A 17,086-nucleotide genomic window follows, 5' to 3' on the forward strand; every position below is an offset into this window, starting at 1 on the left:
CATCCCACCCTCTCCCTCTCCTACAGAGTCCAAAAGACTGTTCTATATATCTATGTCTCTTTTGCTGTCTCGCATACAGGGTTATCGTTACCATCTTTCTAAATTCCATATATATGTGTTAGTATACTGTATTGGTGTTTTCCTTTCTGGCTTACTTCCTTTATAGGTTATTACAAGATATTGAATATAGATAGTTCTCTGTGCTATATTTGTGGAATCTTAAAAAAAAATGATAAAAGTGAACTTATTGACAAAGCAGGAATAGACTCACAGACATAGAAAACACACTTCCAGTTACCAAACGGAATAGCAGGCTGTATGAGGAGGTAAATCAGGAGTTTGGGATGTAACCAGTTTCTGTCGTATCCCATTTTTCTCAGTGGCTATGTCATTCTTTTAACAGTTGTGCCCTTCTCCCTTTCTTCTCGTCTTACTTCTGCTGATGATGTTAACTGGGGCAGCAGTCATCTGGGTGCTTGGCTGGACTAGAATAGCCAACATGACTTTCTCAGGTGGCTGGCAGTTGACACAGGCTTTTGGCAGAAAGCTCCAGTGGGTGGTTGACCAGAGTTTCTTGGTTTCCTTCTGTGTATCATCTCCATCTAGCTGGGACTTCTCACAGCACAGTAGCTGAGTCCCAGAGGGTGTAGCCCAAGGAAAGCAGTACCCTTTGGTCAAGTGACAGCAATTCATGGGGAGAAGAAACAGGCTCTCCACCTTTTGATGAGCATGCCGGGAAGGCAGGACTTATTGGAGTTCCTTGGATACTAGCTCACACACCTGGCTTCCTGACCTTTTTGTCCACCTTTCCCCAACTCCTTAAACTTTTCTACTGTGCCATCTGGAAGTCTTGGTCAGTGATCAGTAAAACTGCTTCTGTCCTAAATCTCAACTGTGAATATTTCCTTTATCTTCTTGCTCTCCATGAAACCTGACTTTGTCTTGAGAACACAGCTTTTCATGCCATCTTCTCAGTGGTGGCTGTTTTCTTTCCCATGTTCCTCATATCTCTGGACTGGACAGTGGTGTGGGTACCTTTCCTCGCTATTTGTTTCTTACAATGGTCTTACCCAGACCATTTTCTCTTCTTCCTCACTAATGCCACTTCTGTCTCCACCTTTGAATGTACCACCCACCTCTCCTGTTTACAGTCATCTGCCAACCCTGGGTCACTTCCTTTTTTCCACTACGATTTACATCCTTCTCACTGTCACTCTTGCTGATGCTACTCCAGTCCTGATTCTTGGGGACTTTCATATCACATCAATGACCTTTCTAATAGTCTGCCTGTCTGTACTTTGACTTTCCTCCTGCAGTGATTTTATTTCTCCCCTCTTTAGCAACACTCTCCCATAGTCATTCTGGAAGTATGTCCAGTTCCTTCATCTCTTTCATAATCTCTGTTCTTCCAAGGCATCAATCCAAGCAGTTGTTTGGAGTCTATAAAAAATAGAACTGGGACATTACAAAATTACACACAGTACCCTTAATGTGGGATGGCTTTAGCTAGTTTATTTAAAAGCTGCTTCATGGAGATGAGCTCACCAGTAGCATGTTCAACACTGGAGTGAAGAAACTTAAATCTGTAAAAAAAAAAAAAAAAAAACATGGTGTGGGGCACTCATGGGGTATTTAGAGGCACCAGGGCTGGGTTTGAGATCCAGATATGTGTCTTAGGTATGGTGGTTCATTGGGTGATTGACTTCATTCCTGTGAGCATCAGTTTCCTTATATAAAATGATGAGTCTACCTCCTAGGATTGTTTTGAAGATTACTTAAAGTATATATGGGATACTGTACATTGTAAATGTGTGGAGAACAGACTGGAGGGGCTAGTTATTAAGGCAAGCAATGCTGAAAGTTTGTGGTAGCTGCAAATAGACATGGAAAGATAGAAGTGAGGTATATGAGGGGATTCAACAGGGTGGGGTGATGTGTGCTCATGAGGCTTCAGTGGGAGGGAGATGTAAAGGGTACCAGGAATACCTAACTGGTTTCAGTCCTGTATCCCTGGATGAAGGATGTGCTGCTCACTGAGATAGGAATAGTGCACAAGCAAGGACGAGTTTGTTTGGACTCTTAGGAGTTTGATTTGGAAGTGCTTGGCTTGGGATACCCTTGAGCACCCATGAGAAGGTGTCAAATAGGCCACTGCTAGAGGTCTGGAGTGTAAAAGAAATGTGTGGGCATCATCATACACATGTATAAGGCATGGGTGGGGATGAGACTTTTTTGGGAGAGTGGGAACAAGAGACAGTCAAAGGCCAAGAATTGAGGTGCTCCAAAATCTAACAGCTTATTAAAAGGACCAACCTCCCCGGGAGATAGAGAGCCCAGAAAAGGAAAAAGACCAGCAGGGTCTTCATCACTGAAGCCAAGAGAAGTGAAAGTTGTGAAAAGTAGTGAGTGGTCCATAGTGTGAAGTCAAGTCAGAGGAGAACAGAAAAATGTCTCTTGGGTTTAATGACATTATCTAGTAAACTCTTCAGAAGTATGGGTCTGCTTATGCCCATGTATTTTTTTCTTAGTTTTGGAAATAGGAAACTGAATTACACTAGCAGAAAAAGCTGAACCAGGTTGAAATGACAGAAACCTGGACTGGGTGGGACCAGTTTCTTGTCTGGAGCTTCAGTGTCCTGGCACCTGTGACCACAGGCTGAGCTCATGGCCCCTCCTCTTCCTCAGGGTCCAGTGGACTTACAGGAAGTGCAGGACTCTATTCACAGTTGGCACTTAAGAAATGTTTGATGATTGATTACATGCACAACCCAGACATTTCTTCCTGACATGTATTCATCTCCCCCACAGGAATTGGCAGTTCTTTCCCATTTACTGCCTCAAGGTCCTGAGTCATAATCAAACAAAACTTCTGTCCTACTCATTGAAGTGTGCTTTTTAAAAAACCACAATGGCTCTTATGTTCTCACATGCCCGAGAGATTATTTTCTTATTGTGTGCTCTTGGTCATTTCCTTCTTATGTGCAAAAATGTTTGGGAACAGTTCTTTGTGTAGACAAGATGAAAAGTTTGTTTGTTTGCTTTAATGGAAGATGTTTTCACTGTGGGAGGGACAGGAGGCAGGGCACCAGAAGTTTGCGCTCTCTGCCTGGTTATGAAAAATCATCATGAACTAGCTTCCTGCCAATTGCCTTTTATTTTTGAAAAATGGGCTCAGGGTAGTTGCTGCAACTGAAGGCAGCAAAGAGAAGTTATGAAAAGAAAATGAAGCTCTGTGCATGCGTATATATGTGTGAATAATGTGGTACTTTAAGAATGAAGCAGATCCAACAACATTTTCATTCCTACCCTCAACAGAACTGCATGCACATGTGGATGAGTTATGTACTAGAATGTTCATAGCAGCACTACTGCCAGAAGCCCCAAACCCAATGCTTGTTCTGTCAGTTAGCTTCTGCTGTGTAACAAACAATTCTAAAATGTAGCAGTTAACATAATCACCTGTGATTCTGCAGGTCAGCAGTTTGGACTGAACCCTCCTGGATGGTCTTTCTGATATGGTCTAACTGAGATCAGCTGAGTCTGGCCCAGATCAGAGAACTGTCCAGAAGAACATAAACTAAATACTGGTTGTTGTTATATGTCTCTACATTCCAGGTGGTTTGCTGGACAGCAGTGGATCAGTGATACAAAGCTACCTCAGTTCATAGTCTAAGAGGGCATAGGAAAGTTTTATCAAATTCTTGGAATAAAAGATGTAGTGATGATTCCCCCCACCCCCAACCACCACCAATTTTCCATTCTCCATTCTTAGACTCGTGTTCTTGTACACAGGGCAAAGATGGTAACTGCTGAAATTTTCCTTAGTGAATTTAGTGATAGGTTGCTCTAAAATCAAATAGTTTTCTTAAATATAGTGCCCTGCCAATTTGAACAACCACCTGGAGCTTTATAAATATCTTTAAATTGGAGTTTCTCATCCTCAGAACTACTGGCGCTTTGGACCAGGTAATTCTTTGTTGTTTTTTGCCTAAGGTGATGTTGAGCAGCATCCCTGTCTCTACTCACAAGATGCCAGTTGTGCCCCCTCCTCCAGTTGTGACAACAAAATGTCTCCAAACACTATCAAGTGGCCTCTGGTTAAAAACCATTGTTCTAGAAAAACTGTTTAGGGAACAGCAACTGCGGAATTGCTCTGCAAACTGAGGAGGGTGGTGATGAGTGGGCACCAGTGAAGCAAGTGAAGAGAGAGGGAGAAGAGGAATGCATGTTTATCCAGCACCCACTGTGCCTTTCTGACGTGGTTCACATCTCACAATGCCTCGTACAGATGAGCTGGAGGCTTGGGGACAGAAGGAACATGTGTCTCTGAGGCGGATCTTGTGATCCAGCCCAAGGCTGTCCGACCCTAGTACCCATGTGCTTTCCACCAAGAACCCAGGGCCGCCTCCCACTGTGGCCAGGAAAGGGCAGAGATGCTGAGTAGCAGCCACCCAGTGATGGCTGCCGGTCCCAAGGAGGGGGCACCGGCTCTTATGAGCTCAAAGCCAGTACCCAAGGTCTTCTGGGAGGACAGGATGCAGACAGGGTTACAAAGTAGGATGGCACTGACCATCCCAACTGTGGGTCGCGGGGTGTCCTCTAGGCCTAGATGTAGCATGTGGAGGACTGTTACCAGCATAGGAGGGAAGCATATGGGCATTTGAAACCCACCAATAATACCCATACCTCATTAACCTCTGTACTGCTCCTTACAAGATTTTTTAATGTTTAAAAACTGAATTTATTATTTAATAGATAAGGCATGCACATAGTACAAAATTTTAAAGATGCCAAAAATAAACAATGAAGAGTAAGTTTCCTTCATATCTTCATCCCTCAGATTCTTATCTCCTATCCCAGAAAGCAATCACTGTTAACATTTTTGATATCTCTCTCCAGAGAGAGTCTGTGTATAGTCAAGCAAACACATGTATTTTTTTCCATCATGGCAGCACAGTATATACATTATCGAGGACCATAACACACACACACACTCTCACTCTCTCTCTGTTGATGTTTTGATCTACCTATCTAGGAGCACCTTTCAGATCAGTACATGAAAATCTGCCCCATTCTTTTTTTTTCTTTAACTTTTTGGCTGCACCAGGTGGCACGTGGGAATCTTAGTTCCCTGACCATGGATGGAACTGGTGTCCTCTGCAGTTGAAGTGCGGAGTCTTGACTGCTGGACGGCCAGGGAAGTCCCTGCCTTGTTCTTTTTAATGGTTGCCTAGTATTCAATATTAGGACTGTGTCATAATTTGGTAAACCAGACTTTTAGTGATGGACATTTACATTATTTCCACTCTGTTGCTGTTACAAATAGAGCTGCAATGAACAGCTAGTTCTGTACACCCATCACCCCCCCGACCACCACCACATATGTAAGTCTGTCTGATCACTTGATTTCGTTTCATAACCCTTCATTTTCCCCTTCTGCCTGCAGTGTCAGTGTACTGAGATCAGTATAACTTCGGAAGCCAGGAAAGGAAATGGAGCATCTGAACAAAATATCAAGTATACAATTAACCATGATAAATCAAGCCTCAGAACTAAAAATAGAAAAGAGGTTGATCACACGTGCTAAGTTAAATATTGCATCAGCTGGCTTCTCAGGCCTCAGATAGCTCATTTAGAAAGTGCTCAAGTAGGATGGGACCATAGATACTTTTTAGTACATTCCTCCCCTCCCCCATGCTTTTCCATATGAGGACATTGGCATCCTGAGATGCTTGTAAATAGTCAGGCTTGGTTGGATTGAAATGTAGGTCTTCCGAGTTCCAGTTCTGTGTTCTTTCAAACACACTATGACAATATTTTTGAAACTGAGAAAAAGTATTATTTAAAACCCAAACTGACTGTATCCAGATCTGCCTTCTAAAGTGGTGGCATAATCCACAGCAATAAAGAATGGAATGTCTCCTCCCTTCCATCAGAGAGTCTGCAAAGTGAGGCACAAGTCAAGGGTGGATAGTTCACTGTCTTTGCCAGTGGAGTGTTTGGCCCATTTTATAATAAAGCATTGAACAGTGATGTGTGGAAATGGCTGTCCATCCAGTGGAGGTGTCGAGAGTTCAGTGACTTTGCATAATACTGTGAGAGGAATGGGGCTTTTGGGGGGACCCTGAGATGATGATCCCTAAGTAAGGGTAAGCAAAGGAATTTAGAAGACAAGCAGCTGGGCTAAGGAACTCAGAGGGTTGGCCAAAATATTTTATAAAGACAAAACTCAGAGTCAATTTTATGTTGTTGTACTTTGTTGTGGTGTAGACTCAAAGCTTAAGTTAGCTTCACACATAACTGTGTCTGGTGGATGGCTCTAGGATTGTTTCTTCAGCTCTCTCAGGTCAGGGTGCTGGTTTGACATGGTGTGATTCTCCTGATGCTTTTCTCCCTGACGAGAAGGCTGCCCTAGCTCTATTCCAATCAGTGTTTAACATACCTTAAAATTCAAGGTAGGAAGACCAGGATGGGAGAAATGTGTTCTTGTAAGGGGGAGAAAAATCTTCCCCAGAAACTGCCCCCTCCACCCCCAAGAGGCTTTCCCTCTCTTTGACCAGAACTCTCATTGCCATTGTTAGCTGCAAGGTGGGCTGAGAAGTACCCCAGTCTCTCACTTTATGATTTTCTTTCAGTCTTGAAAGCCCTGTCATTGAGTCAAAAGCTATTCATTTTTGTTTTAAAGTCATTAACTTCTGTGGGAAAAATGACAACTTTGTCTGTCTCAATCAAAGGTACCCAGATAATTTTCACAGATAAGAAAATATATTGAGCGAAAGTGAAATCAAATTTTCATAAGAAATGAAGAACAATGTGAAAGTAAATAACTGCTGTTTGTACACAAAATATAATGTAGGAAAACTAGACTTTTGATAGGAATGGTGGTGGAGAGAGTGTGTGAGTCATTCTTTGGAAGGTGAATTCTTTTGTCTCCACCACTTGTTTCTCCAGCTTTCCAACTTTAGAGAGGGAGTTCTTGGTTGTTTTGTTCTTAAGTGCACTTCAATATGAAGTAACAGCCTAGAAATAATCTTTAGACAAAATAAAAAAATAAACATGAGAGTGGTTTGAAGCTTGGGAAATTGGACATGCATAAGGACTAAAAAAGATGGAGCTGACACCTCTTCATCCCTTGCGCTTGCTTTCCATATGCAAAACAGAACATTGTGGGCTCATTTAAACATGATGCTCAATCCAAATTCATTCCATATGATGTGCTCTGACAAGTAAATATATGTCGAGTAAAATTGGTGAGCGGGACTCAGCCTGAGACTGCAATGATGTCATATCACGTCTTACAGCATATTTGTTTAGTGTGTTTTGGGGTGGAAAAGGTCAATCTGTTGGGGGAAAAAGGGAGTCATTGTTCACAAAGTGGTGCAACTTTTCAAGAGCCATGATAGCAAAAAGTCTGACTGAAGACTGAGCAGTCGTTATGTGAGGTAAAGCAGTACCTGCAAAGGGGGGATGGAATTATCACAATTGTTTTCTCATTTATCATAGTCACCCTTTAGGCCTGGGCCCATTGCCAACCCAAACCAAATTAGAGTGAATGTCTTCTTACAGAGAAGGATGGTGGGGGGGCAGGGGAGGGGCGCAGAGCAGTGGATGCTGTGGGATAGGCCACTAAGCATGTCTGCCAGTGATGCGTCTGGTCACTTCCATGTTGCTTGAAAAATGTGCACTTTGTGAGCAGTTAACTGAGGTTGGTAATATGACTTGAATATAATCTTAATCCTGGAGTTAATAGTCATTGTGGTTCTTAGAAATACTTCACTAGCAAGGAACTGATGGCCAGTTGCTGGTGCAGAGTCCTCAGTATCATAGAGACAGGCAATAGCCACCCTCCACGCTGCAGAAATGGAGCACTGGGCACTTGCCCTGAAATCTGAAGATCTGTTTGCAGCATTGTCCCTTTGGCTCTGCAAAATAACATGCCCCGTTCTGCTTACCAGGCTTGCTGGTGGCTCTGGCGACCATCTCTTAGTACCATTTGTTTGTCATGGGTGTGAAGCATACTCCAAATCTCTTTCCAGATGATCATATTTGGAACTTTATTTTCCTTGTTGACTTTGAGTTATTGATTCAATGACCCTTTGCTGAACATCCATTGTGGGTTAGGCACTTTTCTCAGTCCTGTGGAAAATTCAGAGACAAATCAGCCATGACCCTTTTTTCTCAGAGAGCTTGCTGTCTAACAAGGTGGTAAGACATGAATAATAACTGTGAAAGGTGTAAAGTACTATCTGTACTGTAAAAGTGGGACAGATGTTTGTAAGTGCTCTAAAAAATTAGGACTATTTATCATTATCTTTGAATTTTGTCACATCTCTTGACCTAGTGATTGAAATATATTTAACCTAGGGATTCTTGGACCCCCATGAAATCCACACATGAGCTTCAGGTAAATTTCTATGAAGTGTATGCATAAGTGTGGGTCTATGTTTGAGTAGATTATTCTGGGAAAAGGATCCTTAATTTTGTCTAATTCTCAAATAAAAGTGTTGTTTAATTCATAATAATACTCGCACTTCTAGAAACACATCTTAAGAAAATAGACATGTAGACAAAGATTTATTATTAAGGATGTTTATCACAGCATTATGTATAATAGTATGAAACTGGAAACTACCTAAATATGGAACAACTGAGAATTAATTACAGTACATATGTACAATAGAATTTATGTTCCTGTTGAAATGAGACATCAAAAAATTAACAACATGAAAATATGCTCATGATAAAATGTTAGATTAAAAAAAACTCTATCCATAGTATGCTCTCAATTATGCTTTAAAAAATCATGGAAAAGGCTAAAAGGATAACAGGAAAATATTGACAGTGATTATCTCCTCTTTAATCTTTTCCATATTTCTCAATTCTTCTACAATAAGCATGGATCACTTAACAATTGAGAAAAAATGAAAGTTGTACAAAAACTAGTACAGATGAAGTCTCACGGCAGTTCTGCAGTGAGATGTCTTTTATTTGGGATATCAGAGGGGCCTCTTAGAGGAGGTGGCCTTAGAGCATAATAACTCTGAGTCCTGGTCACAGTCTTGACCTTCTGTGGGGCTGGGAGAGGGCAATCAAAGGGAGTGGTAAAAGATGTCAAGAGTTGAAGGAGAGAGCTCCATGTCAAAGTTGAGGTGTGGCGGTGACCTAACCCCTCTCCCTAGAAGTCCTGGAGCAGGCAGGGCTGGCCCGCTTTCAGGCAAACAGCAGTTCTGGAGTGCGGGCTGACCCCAGAGGCCTCTCAGAACCCCTGAGATACGGCCTATAACATCCAGGGACTAGCCAAAAGTTGTGAGTGGGATTGTCAGACTCAGGGAAGAATGGTGAGAAAGCTACACACACACACACACACACACACACACACACACACACACCACTTTGTGACTTAAACTGTTTTGAAGCCAGATGTCTTAGTGTGAACCTATACTTTTTAATCCCTTATATACTCAGAGGAAAATAAAAGCTAGTAACAGATTGAATAATGCCATATGGTGTAAGATTATTCTGCGTAATGTTTATTAGTACAATTTACTATTCTACATTAGCTTTAACAAGACAGTATCTTTTAAGGAACTGATTATGTACTTTGACCTGTTAATTCTTTGGGAGAATGACACTTAAGAAGTTAACTCAAAAAGAGGGAAAGTAGATCTTCACAACTTTGTATAGCAGTGGAAAATATTAGAAATCCACTTGTGTAATTACGAACTCAAAGGTGCTTACATATATTAAATAAAAGAAATATATTATTACTATGAAAATGATCAATTTATGGGTTTTGAGAGTTATATGCCTACATCAGTAAAGTTGGGTTAGGAAAAAAAGAGCACAAAGCTAGTATGTATAGATAGACTGCATTTTGTTACAATATGTCCATATAATATGGGATCACAGTCTTAAGAATACTGCATGCTATAAGGTTAAGACTTGGGGGTCTGTGCTAAATGGTTTTATTTTGACAAGTATTCATCCTCGTTTCTTTATGTGCTCTCCCCTCTACTGAAGAGCGCCAAGACTAGTAGCTATATCTTCTAGAAACCCTTGTGAGCCAGCTTTCATAATAAAGTCCTCCAATGATAGGGATGTTTGCAAGATTTGAAAAGCAGAAGAGAAGCAAAAGTTATTAGAATGGCAACAGAAGTTGTGTGTGCTTTTTGAGACAATAGATATGAGGTTTTCCAGCAGCTTCTAGACATTCTTTTGTAGATTACCCATTTCAGTGTTGATCTCCATGAATGGGAGCTTTCTACAATTTTTATCAGTTCCTGATTTCTTGGAAGCTAGGGACAACTTTTCCCTACCATCATTTCTTGAGCCCTTCCAATGGTTTTGTAAACATTTAATTTTATGCATTAAATCTTTTTCTTCTCAGAATACCTAGAGTGGTTTCTGATTCCCTGACCAAACCCGGACTGATGTATGTATGATATGCATGTGCATACTTAGCAGCTAAGTCGTGTCTGACTCTCTGACACTTTTATGACCTCATGGACAGGTTCCTCTGTCCATGGGATTTCCCAGGCAAGACTACTGGAGTGGGTAGCCATTCTCTTCTCCAGGGGATCTTCCCCACCCAGGGATTGAACTCATGTCTCCTGCATTGGCAGGCGGGTTCTTTACTGCTGAGCCATCGGGTAAGCCCCTCTCCCACTCATACCACCATCATTTCTGTCATCTTTGGCATATGCACCTTACGCAAAATAATAGACTGGATCAACGTATGTTGTCATAAAAGTAAGAAAGTGAAAAGAAAATCTTATCACTTCTAAATAATTATTACTTAGCTTGAAAATATAATGAGTTTGTGTTTGAGTATGTGTGTATTTTATGGCGATTATATAGATCAGCTTACAGATTGATGTAAAAACTTTCTATTTCTATCAAATGAATAAGTCAAGGTTGGGAGCATTTATTTATTTGATGGACATTATCAACACTGCTTTCACATACAAAAAAAGAGGTGCCCAGACTCTGTACTAGCATGTGTCCTTATCAAAAGAACACAGTATGTATGTGTATGTACATAATTTCTCTGTGTATATACATACATACAAGATATACATATGTGTGTGATTTTGTTCTTGTAAAGATATGGAAATGGAAATGTAATTGAAACAATACCCTCTGGCAACTTTAAGCACTTCACATCTTTTCCTTTGTCTCCTCCAAACCATTTCATTTTACCAGAGGGAAAACATGAAACATGGAGTCCAACCAAGCCTGTTACACTGCCAGCCAGATGCAAAGGAGTCCTTGCATGGGCTGCTGTCTCAAACAGCAACAGGGCTCTGGGAGATTATTTGCAAAAAGTGGCCACAACAACTCTTTCTTCTCCTACACGCACCCCCCTCACTTTGCAGTGTGACTCGGCAACAGTTCCTATCCAGGTATGGAGTCTGTTTTTCCACCCCTTGAATCTGGTCTTGACCTTGTGACTTGCTTTAAGCAGTGGGCTATTAGAAAACATAGTAGAAGCAGAAACTTGAGAAGTACTTCCGCACTGAGGTTGTCCTCTCTTGGTCCTCAGGGATCTCTGGGACCCCTGTGAACTCTATCATATGAGTAAGCTGGGGCTGGCTGGCCAAAGATGCATGGATCAATTACCTACATGGTCCCAACTAAGTGCCAGCATCAACCACCAGACGTATGAATGAGTCCACCATAGATGACCAGATTCCAGTCAGTCCTTTAGCCAACAGCAGCTGTATTCCTAAGTCTAGATGATACCACCAGAAGAACTGTCCAATGATCTCAGGCCAGATCACTGACTCACAGAACAGTAAACTAATATGTGCTTATTATTTTGAGCACATATTTCCTTTTAGAGTGGTAAGAATTAGGCCCAGTATAAATTTGTGAGCCTGGGTCAGATCTAGAGACCTCATTTTTTTTCTTCCCTCTACCAAGTTAAATAAAACCAAAAAACCATGGATAAGGTAGCCAACTGCACAAAATTTATGACCTCTGCCTTAGAGGAAAGCAAATGAGACAAACCATGTTGAAGATTCCTTTCCTTTCTGTGCTAATTAGAAAATTCTGACAAATGAGTAGCTCATCACCGGATTATCATCAAAACTCAATGAAGTGAAAATGATTTTGATTCATGGATAAATGGAAGGAAATTGAAATGAACCAGCGTCGGCATTCTCTCTTCAGCAAGACCTCCACACTTTTGCCTGAAAAGAGTCCATCAGTCAGCATCGCCGAGCCTCTTGAGACTTGCTTTCCAACCCCACTTTCTTCACAGTTAGCCCACAATAGCCCAGGATCATGGTTTTGCTTTGTCTGCCGGGTTCTGTTTCTCTGCCAGTGATAAGTAAACTAGAAACAGAGGAGAAAGGGAGCGCAGTCTGTGGTGAGGGTAATAGTCTTCCCCTCACCTGGGTCCGGAAGACCCCCTGGAGGAGGGCATGGTAACCCACTCCACTGTTCTTGCCTGGAGAATCCCATGGACAAAGGAGCCTGGCGGGCTACAGTCCATGGGGTCACATAGAGTTGGACATGACTAAGCACCACCACAACCTATCATATAGTTTTTTCCCCACCAGTCCATCTTGGTAATTACATAGCCAAAGATTCAAACAAGCCTCACTTCTATAAGCCAGGAGTCACTTTCTTGGAATACGCACAGAGGTCTTCCCAAGTGGTGAATTAGTCATCTGTGTCATTCAAAAAGGGAGGGGCATGCCCCAATGCCGGTGAGAGGAAGGGGGCAGGGTTATCTCCCCCCCACCCCCAGCCCCGAGGCCTGACTCTGCCCCATTTCCACACGGTCATCAGTGTGAGATCCCTGGTCAAGGTTGATGATCACATTCCATTTTTTTTCTTCTTATAAGACCCACACATTTTCCTGGTCTTCTAGCAGGCAGAAACCTGTCATTTTGTTTTGAATTTGGGAGGGTTGTCTAGTACTGGTCCAGCTCCAGAGGTGAGAGCGAAGACACCACTGGGAATTCCTAAAGGCTGAGAGCTGGTTCAGGAACATAATTCACAGTGGACTGGTTATTTATGATGCCCTCAAAGTAGCAGGTCTCAAAGATGTATTTCTTCTCACCCCATCCCTCCATCAGTAGATTTGGAAATTTACCTACACCCAAAGTTGTTTCTGGAGATACAGGTTAAGGGATGACTGCAGTGTAGATAGGCTTTGGGTAGATTTGCTTCAAGACTTTCACCTCATTAAGGATTCCCCTCACAAAGGAACTTCACAATGTATTAAATAACTGGAGATAAGCTTGGGGGTGATCTTGGGCAGGGTTAAAAGGGGAAAATGGAAATATATCACCCATGACATTGCTTGTGTTCTTGCCTGGAATTCTGATCTAGTGCTTGTGTAAGTATTTAATTCTTACTGATCCTGTGTTTTTTCTTCCTCATAATGAAATTGTGGCTTCCCTGAGGTTAACAAACTTATTCTTTCTTCTCTGAATCCTTCATATGACTGAGCACAACATAAGCTAGATGGCAAACTCTGTGAAGACAGGTGCTATATCTGTCTTGTTTACAATCATATCTCATGTGCAGTAGAATATTTGGCACATAGTAGGTACTGAATAAGTGCTGAATGGATGCCTAGGTGTAGCCATCTTATAGCTTATAACAGCTGTTGATCAAAAGAGTAAACTAATGAATACATGTATGAGAATAAATAAAGTCTTGAAATCCGGTGCTGGTCCACTTGGAAAGCCTGGAGGTATGCATGTGATTGCAATACAACCTCAGGCTGAAGGGCTACAGAAAGCATATGGATGCTTGTATCACTCATGTATAGAAGCCCATGATTTTCATTGCTTCCTGGTTATTAAAAATTGTTTCCATCATTTTCAGTTCATTTCAGCCCTTTGCTTAGCTTGTCTGCTTTAGGGTTTCGTTTCCCACTGATGGGGCTGGCTGTCTCTCAGCTCGATGTGACACTACTCTGAAGACCTTGGAACAGTTTCCATGGTTACTTCTGGAATTTTCCCTTTGGAAACCTTGTGTTCTTTCCTTACCTTTAACTTCCATCTCAGAAATTTAAATACATACCTTAGGGTTCTTGGGAGTGTTCGTGCTTTCCCTGGAAACATTTCAAACCACAGAGCAGAGAATCTGGGCCTGCACACTGCCTTTCTTCTGTTCTGTGTGGAAAGGGGGCAGATGGTTTGATGCCGAAACTCCTCAAAGCCCAGAGATCCAGAAATTTCCCGCAAAAAACACACAGAAGATCCCCCAGGTTGCCAAAGCCACTGTCTCCTTATTTCAGTTGGATTCATATCACAAAAATGAGCATTGCCACCATAATCAAAGCCTTTTCTTCTTCTTTTCTTTTAGCTTTTTAAAATGAGTCTTCCCGCTAAACTGATTTCTGGTGTGTCTCGCCTTGAAGTGCCTTAAACGCATGTTGGTGACCAAGAAGAAACTCAGAAAAGAGGAAGGGCTAGTGGAGATGAGGAGACAAAGGTGATTGCTTTTCTTTAAGAGGAACTTAAAAAGCGAAACATTTCTGTGGAATCTTCCACTCTTTCTTCTCCTGGGATTATCATCTAAGATCTAGACAGAAGGAGACTGCTAGGGAATCTAGTTCTGAATCAGACTTGCTTGGGTGCAGCTGGGATGCACCTGTGGCTCCCAGGGGACTTCAATGTAAAAGGTCTGCAGTCAACAATGCAAAACCACCCCGGGGGAGCAGCCTCCTCTTTTCTGGCTCCCCTCCCCTCCACATGTCTCTGTCTGTCTCACCAATATCCTCTCTGTGCTCTCATCTCCCCCTCACCACCCCTCACTGTTTCTTCAGACAGCTCCCAGCAAAGTCTCTTTCCAGCTTCTAAAGGCCCAAACAGCAAAAATGAGAAGGAACCATTCCTGATTCTTTCCTGTGACGTTCAGTGCACTGGGCTGTCATACAATTGTATCCCAGAGGGATGCTTGGCTGTAGCTTGGCTGTGGAGCACACAGCAGCCAGGCCTTTTTCTCTAACGTGAGGGATGCTCTACTTGGTCTCCTCGGACCAGTCCTCCTCTGAGGCCAGTCGCAGTACTGTGAGCCTAGCCCTAGGCCACTTAAGAACCCTGGGAGGGTGGCACCCGCGGTGGGCGTGGTCTCTGGTAGCACACTGGTAGGTGTGGTGGTGTAGTTTCTCAGGTGCAGACTCTGCAGCCAGACTCATCCTGGCCTCACCACTTCCTAGCTCTGTGATCTTGGGCGAGCTGCTTCACCTCTTTTTACATTTATGTCCTCATCAGTGAACTGGGCATGATGGTTATCCTGGTGCCTGGCCGCTCCGAGCACCAAATGGGTGAGCTGTGTAAAGCACTCCGTCTGTGTGTGGCACGTAGTAAGCACCCGGAAGTGTAGTCTGTTATTATTATCCACGTCAAGGCTGCTTTTCTTTGTGGGCTAAGGACTGCCTCAGTCATGGTCCTGCCACTTTGGGGCAGTGTAATTTTAGGGCACCTTCCATGACCTGTGTGAGCCTCGATTTCTCCAGGACAGTTGGGAAGGTTAAATGGCTACTGGGAGTGCAGGCACCTGAAAATAATGATCATATACTTTCCTTCATACTCTTTATAATCAAGTCTGGGTAACATTTCACATCTTCTTTCTCTCCTGTTTTTTTTTTTTTCTATCATTTTTTTCTTTCCTTTGTTCTTTGATTCCCTTTCTCTATCTCTGACACTCAATTGCTGATGTTCCTTTTTCCTACTTAATCTCTTCTAATTCTCATTTTATAAAAGGGGACTGAATAACCCTTGAAAACCACTTTCTAGCTACCCCCTACCAGACCTTTCTTTGGTGAGAGGTAGAGTGGGTGAAGGGAGGGGCCCAGTAGTTATTCTGGGGTGCAGATCACTCTAGCGAGGCCAGGGGCAGCAAGAACCTAGCATAGGACTCCTATTTCCCCTCTGCTCACTGGCCGCCCATCCTCCTCAGCCTGCTTGCTGACCACCACTTCTGGGGCTGTTGCAGACCGTTTCCATGGTCTGGAACATGATTTTACAGCAGCTCTGGTCTTCTTTCCTGCTGTCTCCACCATATACGACCACAAAGGATGTTGATGCCAGGGGAAAAACAGCCATTGTCTTCCCTCCTGTATCAGCGTTTGCATAACAAACTATCCCCAAACTTGTGAAAAAAGTGAAACTATAGTTACTGAGTTGTGTCCAACTCTTTGCAGTCCCATGGACTGTAATCTGCCAGACTCCTCTGTCCATGAGATTCTCCAGGCAAGAATACTAAAGTGGGTTGCTCTTCCCTTCTCCAGGAGATCTTTCCAACCCAGGGATGGAACTCAGGTTTCCCACAATGCAGATAGATTTTTTTTTTTTTTTAGCATCTGAGCCACCAGGGATCTTAGTGGCTTACAACAATGAGCTATTTACTCAGTTTATAGGGTTGGTAGTTTGGGCTGGACTCAGTGGGGTGATCCTACTGCTGTCTTGACAGGACTCACTCATGTGCCTGCAGTCAGCTGCCACCCAGATGAGTGTTCTGCTTCTGAGGATTGATTGACTGTACAGATAATGGAGGTGACTGGATCGTATGTTTCTTATCCATCAGGCTAACAACCCAGGCTTTTTCATATGGAGGTGGTGGCAGGGACTCCAGTAACAGTAAAAAAGAGAGAAATCACCAAAATTTGAGTATTTTTCAAGTCTCTGCTTCTATCACAATTTCTGTTGTTCCCTTGGCCAAAGCAAGTCAGGTGGCCAAGTTCAGAGTTAGTATGTGAGATGTAAGGGCTACATTGATATAGGGACATATAGAGGGAAAAATTGGGGGTCATTACTCCAATAGTCGACCATGTCTCCTGGGAATACAGGGCATGGCAACTAGTTCCAACATCTCCTTCACATATTTTTTCCCCATAGGGCCTAAGAGCCCTCATGAAAATAAGGACATCTGGTGTGACATCTGAGAATTCACAAATTGGATATGAACATTGGTTCCTCAAAATAATACACTAGCCCTCTGTCAGATTGCTTTCAAATGCAAGAGTATGCCTCTGTAAGGAAATCTAGGCTTTGAAAACACCTACATTAGCAGTTTCTTCCAGTCCAGCATTTCTCATGATGTACTCTGCATATAAGTTAAA

The 17,086-nt window shown here is 42.6% G+C and overlaps 1 protein-coding gene across 12 annotated transcripts in view; it reads left to right on the forward strand.

The window, feature by feature from the left end:
• NHS (NHS actin remodeling regulator) overlaps window positions 1-17,086 on the forward strand; it is a 505,180-nt gene that overhangs the window by 47,008 nt on the left and 441,086 nt on the right. For 11 of the 12 annotated variants that reach the window (XM_055564142.1, XM_055564128.1, XM_055564139.1 and 8 more), the window contains one exon: window positions 14,326-14,454. The gene's annotated coding sequence lies outside the window, so the exon portion shown is untranslated. Of the gene's footprint in view, window positions 1-11,202; window positions 11,403-14,325; window positions 14,455-17,086 lie in introns of all 12 variants that reach the window. The other variant, XM_055564127.1, reaches the window with a different exon arrangement.

The sequence above is a fragment of the Bubalus kerabau genome, chromosome X (assembly GCF_029407905.1).
Source record: "Bubalus kerabau isolate K-KA32 ecotype Philippines breed swamp buffalo chromosome X, PCC_UOA_SB_1v2, whole genome shotgun sequence".
In the NCBI taxonomy this organism is placed as follows: Eukaryota; Metazoa; Chordata; class Mammalia; order Artiodactyla; family Bovidae; genus Bubalus; species Bubalus kerabau.